Below are 11,753 nucleotides of genomic sequence, written 5' to 3'. Positions count from 1 at the left end.
ATCTCACTTCTGTTCTCAAGTTACACTGTCCCGAAGTGGTTTGTCTCATGACCTCATTGATAACCCTTATTCTGCAAAATGTTCTTGCATGAGCATTTGGTGCTATCAGGTTAATATGGTTTGCTAACTCATTATTTTTATCCTGTGAAGAGCTTTGAATACAATTAACTATTTGCAGTAAAGAACAGCAGGGTACTTTTTAGATGTCTTAGTTAATAAATGACTGCGGCGGGGGGTGAGGGAGTGAAAAACTACACGCAGGTTGGTCGGAAGGTATCAGGTGTTGTCCTAATGTTTTCAGCACTGTCACATTAGACGGCTGTGTATCCTGAAGATGTGTGTGTGTGTTGATTAAGAGATAAACTGACACTTCAGCCCATCTTTCTTTTATTTATCCACTGACAGTTTAGCATGTGATGTATGTGTCTTAGTATGCATGTTTGTGTATGAAGACTGTTTAGTGCTAATTAGGGCTCATTGGAAAAACATGCCTGTGCTGATGTTTCTGCAAACTGATACTATGCTGCTTCTTGTTTGTGACACTTTTAAAGTGTGTATTTAGTGAGCTTATTCAGTTCATGAACAATGTTTTATTGGTGTACATTAAAAGCTAAATGAACAAAAGTGGGAGATAAGTTGTATTTGCTTGTTTCTAAGTCCTTTGAGCTCTTTTATCACAATTCATGTTTTACCGGATTTGCACCCAGTGCTGTACCACGTGAGTTACTGAGCAAGTTTACTATATTAGAAAAGCCAATGGAGATGATGTAGTGATGCAAATGTCAAAATGTATTATTTTACAAATCGTGCACTATGGTTATAACATAATATTGTGTAAGGAACTGTTTAAAAATTCTGTCTTTAAAAATGAATAACCAGGTTGTGTAATCGTAAATGATGTGAAGACTAAAGGTTGTTGATGTTTTACTACCACTAGTGTTCATTTCAGCTGGAAACTGCAGTGAATCTTATGTGTAGGTGTGTTTTTGGAATTTTGCAAAACTGTATAAGTACAGGCACCTGTTTTCCAATGAGCCTTGGTTGCAATTAGAAGATCATGCTTTTGGTAACATAAACAGTAAGTGGAAGGTCCAGGTGTGATGCTCTTAGCTCTTTTGGAGTCCTCTCCCTGCAGTCCTCGAGTCTTCAGTGAGTTCAGAAAATGTATATGTCCTTCAAGGTGGCAAACTTCATTCAATTTCCAGGTCAAAGGCTGAATGACAGAGGAGCGAGCAAATAAGCATCAGTTAGAGTCGTGAGAAGCACTATTTCTTCTTCATTCAGAAAGGTGCAATGATTTTTGCCTGAAAGGCTAATGAGGGCTCAACCTCTATAACCTAGCCTGATCAGCCTGTCAAGCACAAAGTGGGGCACCTTGCATGCTTTTGAGCCAGTTACCTGAGCCGTAAATGCCATGACACCTTAGAACAACCACTTTAGAACCAATGGGAAATTATGTCATGACAACGTTGCCTGGCTGATGGTGTCACAGGGACATGTGGTCCCAAGCACTTCTCCTAAAAGGCAGCAGGGAAAAAAATAAGACCATAGTGTGTGTGTGTGTGTGTGTGTATTTATATATTAGTGCTGTCAAACTTATACTTAGAAAATATTTACATGTATATGTTTATATTTGTATTATTTATATTACAAATAAATATATTTAATATATAAACAACATATCCTTCTTAAATATTTACATGTGTGTATTTATATAAACATAATAAATATACACAGTACACACACATATTATGAGAACAAAAACTAACTTACGCGATTAATCGTTTGATAGTATACTAAAGCTTAAAATGAACACTGCAAAAAAAAATCAAATTGTTAATGACAATAATAGGATATAATCAATACTTGGTTGAGTGACATAGAGTCATGTATGGTGACCCATACTCAGAATTCGTGCTCTGCCTTTAACCCATCCAAAGTGCATACACACACAGGAAAGCCATTTATGTTGCAGCACCTGGGGAGCAGTTCAGTGCCTTGCTCAAGGGCACCTCAGTCATGGTATTGCCGGGCCAAGACTCAAACCCACAGCCTTAGGGTTAGGAGTCAACCTCTCTAACATTAGACCACGGCTTCCTTATTAAATTTAAAAGTAGCACTGTTACATTGTATTTGCCTTATTTGTTTTGGGATGTACTGATTGTTCTATAAAAAATATATAGCCAATATAAACCTTTTTTTATCTTGCTGTCTTTATTTATTTAGAAAGAAAACCACACATTTGTTTTATCTTTGAAAAAATTAATAAGAATAAAAATAAATACTATGTATGCTCTGTAAAGCAAGGAGGACTATAACAAAGAAAATCAATTCATTAGCATTCTCGTTCATCTTGATTACTGTTGCTTTGTTGGCAGGACCCGTCTAGAGCTGAAAATGCCATGCAACTCCTTGTGAAGGAAAATGGTGCCATGACAGCACTGTCTGGCTGATGGCACCACAAGAATGTGCACAGCCTCAAAACCATTCATTAACAGTTATTCTGAACTGTGATGGCAGCAGACAGGTAAAAATATGTCAACTTTGTCCTTATACAGTACAAACTGTTTAAAAATAATCAATTTAAAATGTAGTGCAATAGCTGCTGTGTATATTTTGCTTGCAAAACAACACCAATTGTCAGAATACATGACCACTTTTGAATGGCAATGAAGAATGATGCATTCTGCAGCCAGATGGTGTAATTACAATTGATCAGCAGGGGCTAATGGGGCCATGCTAACCAGCCAATCCTTGACCATTTTGCTGTAAATATTAAAAAAAATAAAAAATATTCAGTCAGTCGGAAAACCTATCCAAATAGAGACTGTGCTCTGTTGTTGGCTTTTACATGTTGGTTTAGCTGATCGGTCTTTTGAGGGTGTGTGATTGTGGTTGAAGTTTACAAAATAATGACAAAATTAATAACAAAACACCTTACACTGATTACAGCTTTTTCACACTCAGAAAAAAGAGAAAAAGAAAGAAAAAAAATGTCGCTGTGCTACCCTTTCAAAATGTAATATACCATTCAGGTAGGCTGCTGATATGTAAACTAACATTAAGGTACTACTAGGCACCCTTTATCACCACAACTATTGTAGCTATTTTGAGAGTTTTAATATGATCTGATTGGATTTTGAAGTTTAAAGATTTTTTTAAATATTATTATTATTATTTTTGTGTGTCCTGTCGATTCTACTTTCCCAATGTAATTTGCAAATTTCTACACAAGGGTTCAGGGTCCTAAAGATGTCGTATTTCTTTGCAAACAGTAGGTGGCACTGTTGAATTATAAATGTATACAGTCAGAACAATATGTTGCTTTCAATGTCAAGTAACAATTTACCTTACAAGTGAGGGATTAGAAAGATGAAGCCATACACTGATATTTCCTGTTTAAGTTCTGGTGCTCTGTTCTCGATTCATTAATGCATCTCATGTCCTCAATGAAGAATTAGTGAAGGGCAGCCTTTCTGATGTAAACTTCTGCAATATTAAGAATAGGCTAAGTGTGTGAGGTATGTAGTGTATTAAGCTACTACCATAATATTGCTGTGCATTTAGATGACACTGCTTTATTTCAGCTGAGAGACTCTTTGCTGTAATCATCTAAAAGCATCTGCTAGCCTAGACACCTCACCTTGTGATTAGACCAGTTAAAGACTAAAGGTTGGGTCAAATACAGGAGCTGCTAATAAAAATGCTAAACTCACACACACATAACTGTTCTCACTATCAATTATACATCATATAATTATAGTTAATACCAGATAATAGTAGCAAAGACATTAGCAACACTTATTTTTTTAAAAAAAGGTCCTTCAGGTGAGTTTTTATAATGAGCTTACTATATTTTCTTTCCACTAACCTAAGGCCAAAAACATGGCTAAATAAAAAGGTCAAAGTAAACATGGTAAGGGAAAGTACGCAAACAAAGGCACAAGCTCTAAAAGTTGCACAGCTGCAAATGCTACGCGTTGAGTCTTATTTATTTATTTTCTTCATAGCGGTAAGCCTTCAAAGGGGCGATAGAGTTACATTCAAGTGACTGATAATAAACCTGATGATCGAAACTTTCGCGCGACCCTATCCTCCTATTGTCTCTTACGTTAAGCCGGATGTGTTAGCCTTCAGGTAAGTAGCTATAAATGCACCAAACACAATTTAGCTAACTTGCTAATCAAAGTACAGTTTACACTACATGTAATTATCTATGAAGATTCGGGAGGAGCGCGTCAGATACTTAGCCTAATCATCACAGGTGGACCACAATCAAGTAATCAATCCCACAGTATAAATATCGCTGACTTACCTCTATCCATTGACGGTTTATCAGCATGCTGGTTCGCTTCGTCAGTCACCTTATCACAGACCCAATTTTCGTACCAACGAAGAGCGCTAAACAGGGGATTTATAAGACCCGTTGCTTTTGCCGGACCCGAGATCATTTCTACCCAGCCAAACACGGCCGTTGAGCAGCATTAAGCGTCATCGCGACAGCTGCTATCCTCGCCAAGCCACACATCGTGGCCAATAGACCGTGCAACTCCGAGCTCGTCTTGCTCGATAGACGATCGTGCCGCCCGAGACCGAGCTCTCGTAGAGCGCTGGATTGCAGCAGAAAGAATCCAACCACGGCTCAGCCTTTCACCACGGCGTTCCGGCCGAGTGGCAGTGTGAGGCCGCTTCCTCTAGCGGCGCAGACTAATACATTTCCAGGCGAAGACGCTAAAAAACAGGTTCTTCTTTTTCTTCATTGGATTTTTACGGCAGTTCGCATTCAAAGTGTTGCATCTAAAAGCAGTTTTGCGGCTAAAGTTTTGTTAAACTACGTCTTGACGTAGTTCTGTCTTCTTCTAGTAGCGTTTTATGGCGGTTTCGGCAAACCAACGTAAAGGTGCATTACCGCCACCCGCTGATCCGGGGCGTGGATCCCGCATAGATTTGGACTACAGATCCACCGTTCCGTCGGATGATGATGCCACTTTTAACCACGAAGCCAAAGGCATTAGGTTAGATTATCGTAATGCCTTGTTCTCAGGCCTTCCAGCTAAATCGTTGAGCAAGCTTCAGTATTCTGCCGCACGCTTGTACTTCTCCTCGCGAACACATTACCGGTTCTTTCACAATTACACGGGCTTCCCGTAAACGTGAGAATTGATTTTAAAATTTCTATCTTAACATACTAGGCACTTCATGGGACTGCACCTGAGCATCTTTGTGAACTCATCAGTCCTTATATTCCATCACGCTCTCTTCGCTCTACTAACTCTTTCACTTCACCAGCCATAACGTGAGCTAAAGACCATGGGGCAAAGAGCCTTTTCATATGAAGCCCCTAAGCTATGGAATGTACTTCTTCTGCACGTCAGATATGCACCTATGTTGGGTCACAAGTCACATTTATTCAAGACTGTCTGTCTTTAATGAATTGTTGTATTGCTTTTGGCGTTCGTTTCTACAAATAAAATGCATTCTTATTATTATTTACTATTATTGTTACATTCGCCTTACCGCGCACGTTTAAACCTCGCCGAAATGATACAGACATAAGTTCAAAAAAAAAAAAAAAAAAAAAAAACTTAAGTCTCTGTATAAAAGCGCCTGCTAAATGCTTAATTTAATTTTAAAATTTAAATTTCCATGCAAGTCTCCTGGTAGGACCAAATCATTTAGGGACCTATTTTACCATTCACTGGCGTGATCACTCAAAATTAATCTAAAACGCATCTGCCCTCGTGTTTAGATGCAGGATAGCAAGTGTGAGTAAAATTACCATCGCCTTTTAAGGACCGTAATACGAAAAAACCGGAAAGTAAATCTCTTTAGAAACCACTTGGAAGCGAATAGCACATAACTGCTGTTAACCCATTTGCTGCAAGCATCGCCAACGCCCCCAGTCTACGTTTCATTTTTACAGCACGTTAAACATCACTCTCTTACTTGATCTGGATAAACCGCGCATCAATTGAAGTCCAAAGACTTTGGCTTTTATATTTGACCAATATTTCGATAAAACATAATTCCAGTGATTAATTTTCCATCATGTCAGGAAAACTATTCCTATTCCTGAACGGTAAACGTCAATGTGTTAGCTCATGGACAAATGTTGATCATGGACCTAGTCAGAAAGAATCATGAACAGAAACATCTTTATTTTGGGTATATAATTTCTGCCTCCATGCCAAAAATGGGGGGTGTCTGGTAAGGGGTTAACGTTACTGCTATAATCATGTCTTTCGGTACAACGCCTTAAAAAGACTAAACATGCTCAATCGTTTCCAAAAGCCTCTGTTTCCACAGTCCATAATACAACGTGAAAACAGCGTTCCAAACGTATCCGCTCGGGAGTCCGTCTAAAGAGCCCGGAGGCCAAATGAGAGGAAAGATGCTTTTCCAACAGGAACATAATAAGGTGGACAAGGCCTGAGGAATTGTCAAATCAGGCAACAAATTGCTAAGCTGGTAACACAGTAGGCTACCCATCCATTTTTAGCTTGCCCCATCAAATATTACTAACACTTTTTACTCTTCCCACAGCCAACATCTACAGCAGCCGAAGCAAGTAGCCTTTTATGTACCTCCTCACTGCCGCAGCAGTGTCTGCTCCCGCAGAAGCCTTTCCTGTACCTCCCCACCGCCACTGCAGTGTCTGCTCCCGCAGGAGCCTTTCCTGCATCTCCCCACCGCCGCTGCAGTGTCTGCTCCCGCAGGAGCCTTTCCTGCATCTCCCCACCGCCGCTGCAGTGTCTGCTCCCGCAGGAGCCTTTCCTGTATCTCCCCACCGCCGCTGCAGTGTCTGCTCCCGCAGGAGCCTTTCCTGTACCTCCCCACCGCCGCTGCAGTGTCTGCTCCCGCAGGAGCCTTTCCTGTATCTCCCCACCGCCGCTGCAGTGTCTGCTCCCGCAGGAGCCTTTCCTGTACCTCCCCACCGCCACTGCAGTGTCTGCTCCCGCAGGAGCCTTTCCTGTATCTCCCCACCGCCGCTGCAGTGTCTGCTCCCGCAGGAGCCTTTCCTGTATCTCCCCACTGCCGCTGCAGTGTCTGCTCCCGCAGGAGCCTTTCCCATATCTCCCCACTGCCGCAACAGTACCTGCTCCCGCAGGAGCCTTTCCCGTTCTCCCCACTGCCGCAGCAGTGTCTGCCCCCGCAGGAGCCTTTCCTATACCTCCTCACTGCCGCGCAGTGTCTGCCCCCGCAGGAGCCTTCCTACACCTCCTCACTGCCGCGCAGTATCTGCTCCCGCAGGAGCCTTTCCTATACCTCCTCACTGCCGCGCAGTGTCTGCTCCCGCAAGAGCCTTTCCTACACCTCCTCACTGCCACGCAGTGTCTGCTCCCGCAGGAGCCTTTCCTATACCTCCACACTGCCGTAGCAGCCCCACTGCTGTAGCAGCGTCCGCTCCCGCAGGAGCCTTCCCTACACCTAAATATATAAAAAAAAAAAATAAAAAAAAATAAATAAATAAAAAAAAAAATAAATAAATAAATACCACACATCACCTCTGCCTAAAGGCATGCAATGCATCCGAGCTTGCGGTGATAGCATCATGTATCGAAAATAGCCAAGACGATATTAGGCCCATTTTCCAACCAACGTTTTTATAATAATCATTAGGCGGCCTACCTTAAATCGGCTATCAAACTGCTCCGTTATCCCATCTCAGCACTGCATTTCCCGCTCGCCCGTGCTCTCAAAGGATGATGTGAGCCCGTAGGTTAAAAAAAAAAAAAAAAAAAAAATTCACTGGACAAGCGAGATGACCGTAGTGCCGACTACATGACCTAGCAGTATTTAAATATAGTACTTATACTTAATACCAGTGTATCAGTACGTCCGAAAGTATATATATTTTTGATTATTGGTGATTCCATAGGCTCTTTTCGTGCATCTGCATGGTCAAAATGGTAAATAGTAAGCTCAGAAAGTATAAAGAATCTTTCTCTTACTCCACCCATGCACGATTACATCGTCGATATGTACCATCGATCTCACGTGCTGACAATGACCACATTGCCGATACATGGCACCTATTTGGGGTACACTGGCACAGGAAATCCAATTTATTTTTGCACTCTTAATTTCGGATACTATGACTGCACCAAGATTTTTTCGGACTCATTATCGGAAGCAGCTCATTGGATTTGCTAAACAATTATTCAAGTAAGCCTCACAGCGTCTACCCTCGTAGACAAATAAATCTTTAGTATCGAACTCCCTGCCAGGCCCTGCAAGAGGGCTCCCGGTTGAACCAACCTTTGCCTTCTCCATTCAACTATCAGCAAAGCTTACTCGTTTGACATCGCAAGTATTACAATCCTGCCAGATGCTTTCCCACTTAATCAATCTTGGACTTTCCATCCGACCACCAGCGAAGCTTACCCGATTAAAATAGGCCGATTAACCAAAAAAAAAAAAAAAAAAAAAAACGACATTTACCTATCGAACACCAATGAGTACATTGCAGCCCAAACAAATTTTCCCTTCGATGGCAAGATGTACCCATCCAATACCGCAAGTTACGCTTTCGCCGAACACTAACGAGCTCTTCGCAGCTAAAACAATCTCAATTTTCCCTCCGATGGCTGGAGAGACTACCCATCTGGTGTCGCAATTTTAATAAATATAATAAATAAAAATAAAAATAAATATAGAAAATAAATAAATAAATGATAAATAAAAAGACACCGGATGCTGGCCATAGCCTCCCGACCAGATAACCTTACCTTTTTCAATCCTATGGCCGGCAAGGCTTCTCTCTTCGATGCCAAGAGCTTGAGCTCCCATCGGATGCTGACGAGAGCCTCCTGGCCAGACAACCTCACCTTTTCCATTCTGCGGCCAGCAAGGCTTACCCGTTCGTTGCCAGGAGCTCACACTCCCTTCGGACGTAGGTGAAAGCCCCCGGCTACCTGCTTTTCCATTTCTGTCTTTCGTACGGAGAAGTTTACCCGCCCAACGCATGGAGTCAAGGCTCCCATTGAACGTAGGCGAGAGCTTCCCGGCTAGACAACCTTACCTTTTCCGTCCTTTGGCCAGCGAGGCTTAACCGTTCTATCCGGGAGCTAAGCTCCTGTCGGACGAAGGTAAGAGCCTCCCGGCCGGACAACCTTTTCCGTCCTTCAGCCAGAGAGGTTTACCCGTTCGATTCCTGGAGCTAAGCTCCTATCGGACGTCGGTCCGAGCCTCCTGGCTAGACAACCTGACCTTTTCCACCCTTGGCCAGCGAGGCTTACCCGTCCGATGTGAGTGCTCCCATCGGACGCCGGCGACAGCCTCCTGGCCAGCCAACCACGACCCTACTGTGTGTTTCAGGTTACTAACCTACAAGCAAGCTGCTTAAATGCTGCAAGTACCTAACACACAATAAACTCTCCTTCCTTCCTATGGTCACCAAGGCTAAACCGTCTCTTGCCAGGAGTAGCAAACTCCCTTAAACGCCGACGACAGCCTAACGACAGCCTAACGACCACGCAAACTTACCTTTTCCAACCTACGGCCTGCGAGGCTCACCCAGTTTGTCCCCGCCGGACGCTGGCAAGAGCCTCCTGGCCACCTATCGTTACCTTTTCTGTCCGCCATCCGGAGAGGCTTACCCGTTCGATGCGCGTGCTCCCTTCGGACGCCGGCGAGAGCCTCCCGGTTAGACAACCTTACCTTTTCCTTTTCTATGGTCAGCGAGGCTTACCCGTTCGATGTGTGTGCTCCCTTCGGACGCTGGCGAGAGCCTCCTGGTCAGACTTGCTTTACGTTTCCACCCTACGGTCGGCGAGGCTTACCCGTTCGATGCGTGTGCTCCCTTCGAACGTCGGCAACAGTCTCTCGGCCACACAACTTACCTTTCCATTTGACGGTAGGCGAGGCTTAACCGTCCGACGCCACGAGTCTCGTCCTCTCGCCAAATCCTGCACAAAAAAAAAAAAAAAAAAAAAAAAAAAGCTACCCTCAGCTACTCTCACATCTTTTAACCCCGTCTGGCGAGGCTTACCCGTTCGATGTTCTGAGTTTGAGGCCCCATCGGATGCTGCGAGAGTCCTCCCAGTCGGGTTTTCCTTTCCAACCCTCCCCGTCCGCCGAGGCTTACCCGTCTGTCGCGTGCGCTCCCTTCAGACGTCTGGCGAGAGTCTCCCGGACGGGCCTATGCTTGCCAGCCGCAAGTGAATCTCATCCAGCCGATGCCGTGAGTCGGGATCTCCCTTCGGATGTTGCCAGAGTCCTCCTTGTCGGCTGGCCCAAAAGCTTTTTATCTGCCTAACCGAGAGGACCCAGACGTCCGTCATCCTGAGTCTCAATCTCCTGTCGGAGGCTTCATGGGCCCTCTCGGTCAGCGTTAGGCCCTTCACCCACTGAATAGCAGGGGCTATCAGCCAGTAGGGCCCGTACGCCGACACCGTGACCTATTCCGGTCGAGGCAACTCGGGTCCTCCCGGTCGGGCACCACAACCACGCCGCTCCTCCTCATCGGCCGGCAGGGCTCACCGATCCAACGCCAAAAAACTCCAGTTGAGCATCGGCCCGAGCCCTACCGACCGGGCGCCAACAACCACGTAGTTCACTAGCTGCAGCTGGTAGGGCCTACTCTCTCAACGCCCAAGTCGCTCCCTCCGGAGTACGTAGGCCCTTCCAGCCTGCCAACGAGATAACTTCTCAGAAACCAAATCAGCCCCCGCCAGTACTCTGCTTTTTGGGGGGCATTCTTTAAACTGGCGGCTGTCCTCCTGTACATTTGCCTTTTTGGGGGGTACTCTAGCTTCGGGCAATTCCCGAGCTCGGAGCCCTTCCCCGGACAGCACGCCAAATACGCATACCATACCTCAGCTAATTATATGTAAGCGTGAACTAGTGAAATGTAATTATCTATGAAGATTCGGGAGGAGCGCGTCAGATACTTAGCCTAATCATCACAGGTGGACCACAATCAAGTAATCAATCCCACAGTATAAATATCGCTGACTTACCTCTATCCATTGACGGTTTATCAGCATCCCTCCTCCACCCCATCTCCTCACTTCAAGTTCACTTTACAATATACGGGGAAGGGGGGGTACTCTAGCTTCGGGCAATTCCCGAGCTCGGAGCCCTTCCCCGGACAGCACGCCAAATACGCATACCATACCTCAGCTAATTATATGTAAGCGTGAACTAGTGAATTACCCTACAGCACAGGGCCGTGCAGAGACCTTTGGAGGGGCAGGTGCTCAAAGTATAAAAGGGGCACATGGAACAAGGCTTTAAATAGCGTGGTTCAAAATAGCAATACAGCAATATATTGTGAAGCATTCCTTGCCGATTTGCGTATTGATATGGATGATTATGTATTGATATGGCAGCAAATGCTGTGATGCAGTTTTGAAAAAGAAAAAGATTAGAAGAGACAATTTTAAGTTTAAAATTAAAAAAATAAAAATTATTTCCACCTAATAATAGCTCTGGGATTAGAAACTGAAATGTCTTAAATTGTCCCAACCTGAAGGCTTTTTCTTCTCTGTTCTACAGAATAATTAAGAACAGCTGTTATAGTAAAAACTAAAGGAAACACTCTACATTTTCCTCTTTCTCACCAGCCTCTGTCTCCTGGCTTGCTTACCTGCTATTTCTGTCACTTGTGTGTCTACATTTGCCTCTTTTTCTTCCTCTATCTCCATCTCCTCATCTGATCTATTACTTTCCAGTCTCTGTCCATCTACAGTAAGAACAAGGCACAATCTACTATTTCATTATCAATCTATTATTTTAACCATCACTACTAT

At 44.0% G+C, this 11,753-nt stretch overlaps 1 long non-coding RNA gene across 3 annotated transcripts; it reads right to left on the bottom strand.

The window, feature by feature from the left end:
- Positions 1 to 67: 67 nt before the first annotated feature.
- Positions 68 to 11,675, bottom strand: LOC113044225 (uncharacterized). 3 transcript variants are annotated; one of them, XR_003275859.1, is made up of 4 exons: positions 11,591 to 11,675; positions 3,350 to 3,489; positions 1,399 to 1,517; positions 68 to 1,213 (listed from the first exon to the last, which is right to left on the bottom strand). It is a non-coding gene; the product is annotated as an uncharacterized LOC113044225 (long non-coding RNA). The 3 variants fall into 3 exon arrangements; XR_003275858.1 differs by lacking the exon at positions 11,591 to 11,675 and adding an exon at positions 11,158 to 11,198; XR_003275860.1 differs by lacking the exon at positions 3,350 to 3,489.
- Positions 11,676 to 11,753: the final 78 nt, after the last annotated feature.

The sequence above is a fragment of the Carassius auratus genome, chromosome 26 (assembly GCF_003368295.1).
Source record: "Carassius auratus strain Wakin chromosome 26, ASM336829v1, whole genome shotgun sequence".
In the NCBI taxonomy this organism is placed as follows: Eukaryota; Metazoa; Chordata; class Actinopteri; order Cypriniformes; family Cyprinidae; genus Carassius; species Carassius auratus.
The sequence above is the reverse complement of the archived record's forward strand: the minus strand, read 5'-3'. Positions and strand labels throughout refer to the sequence as shown.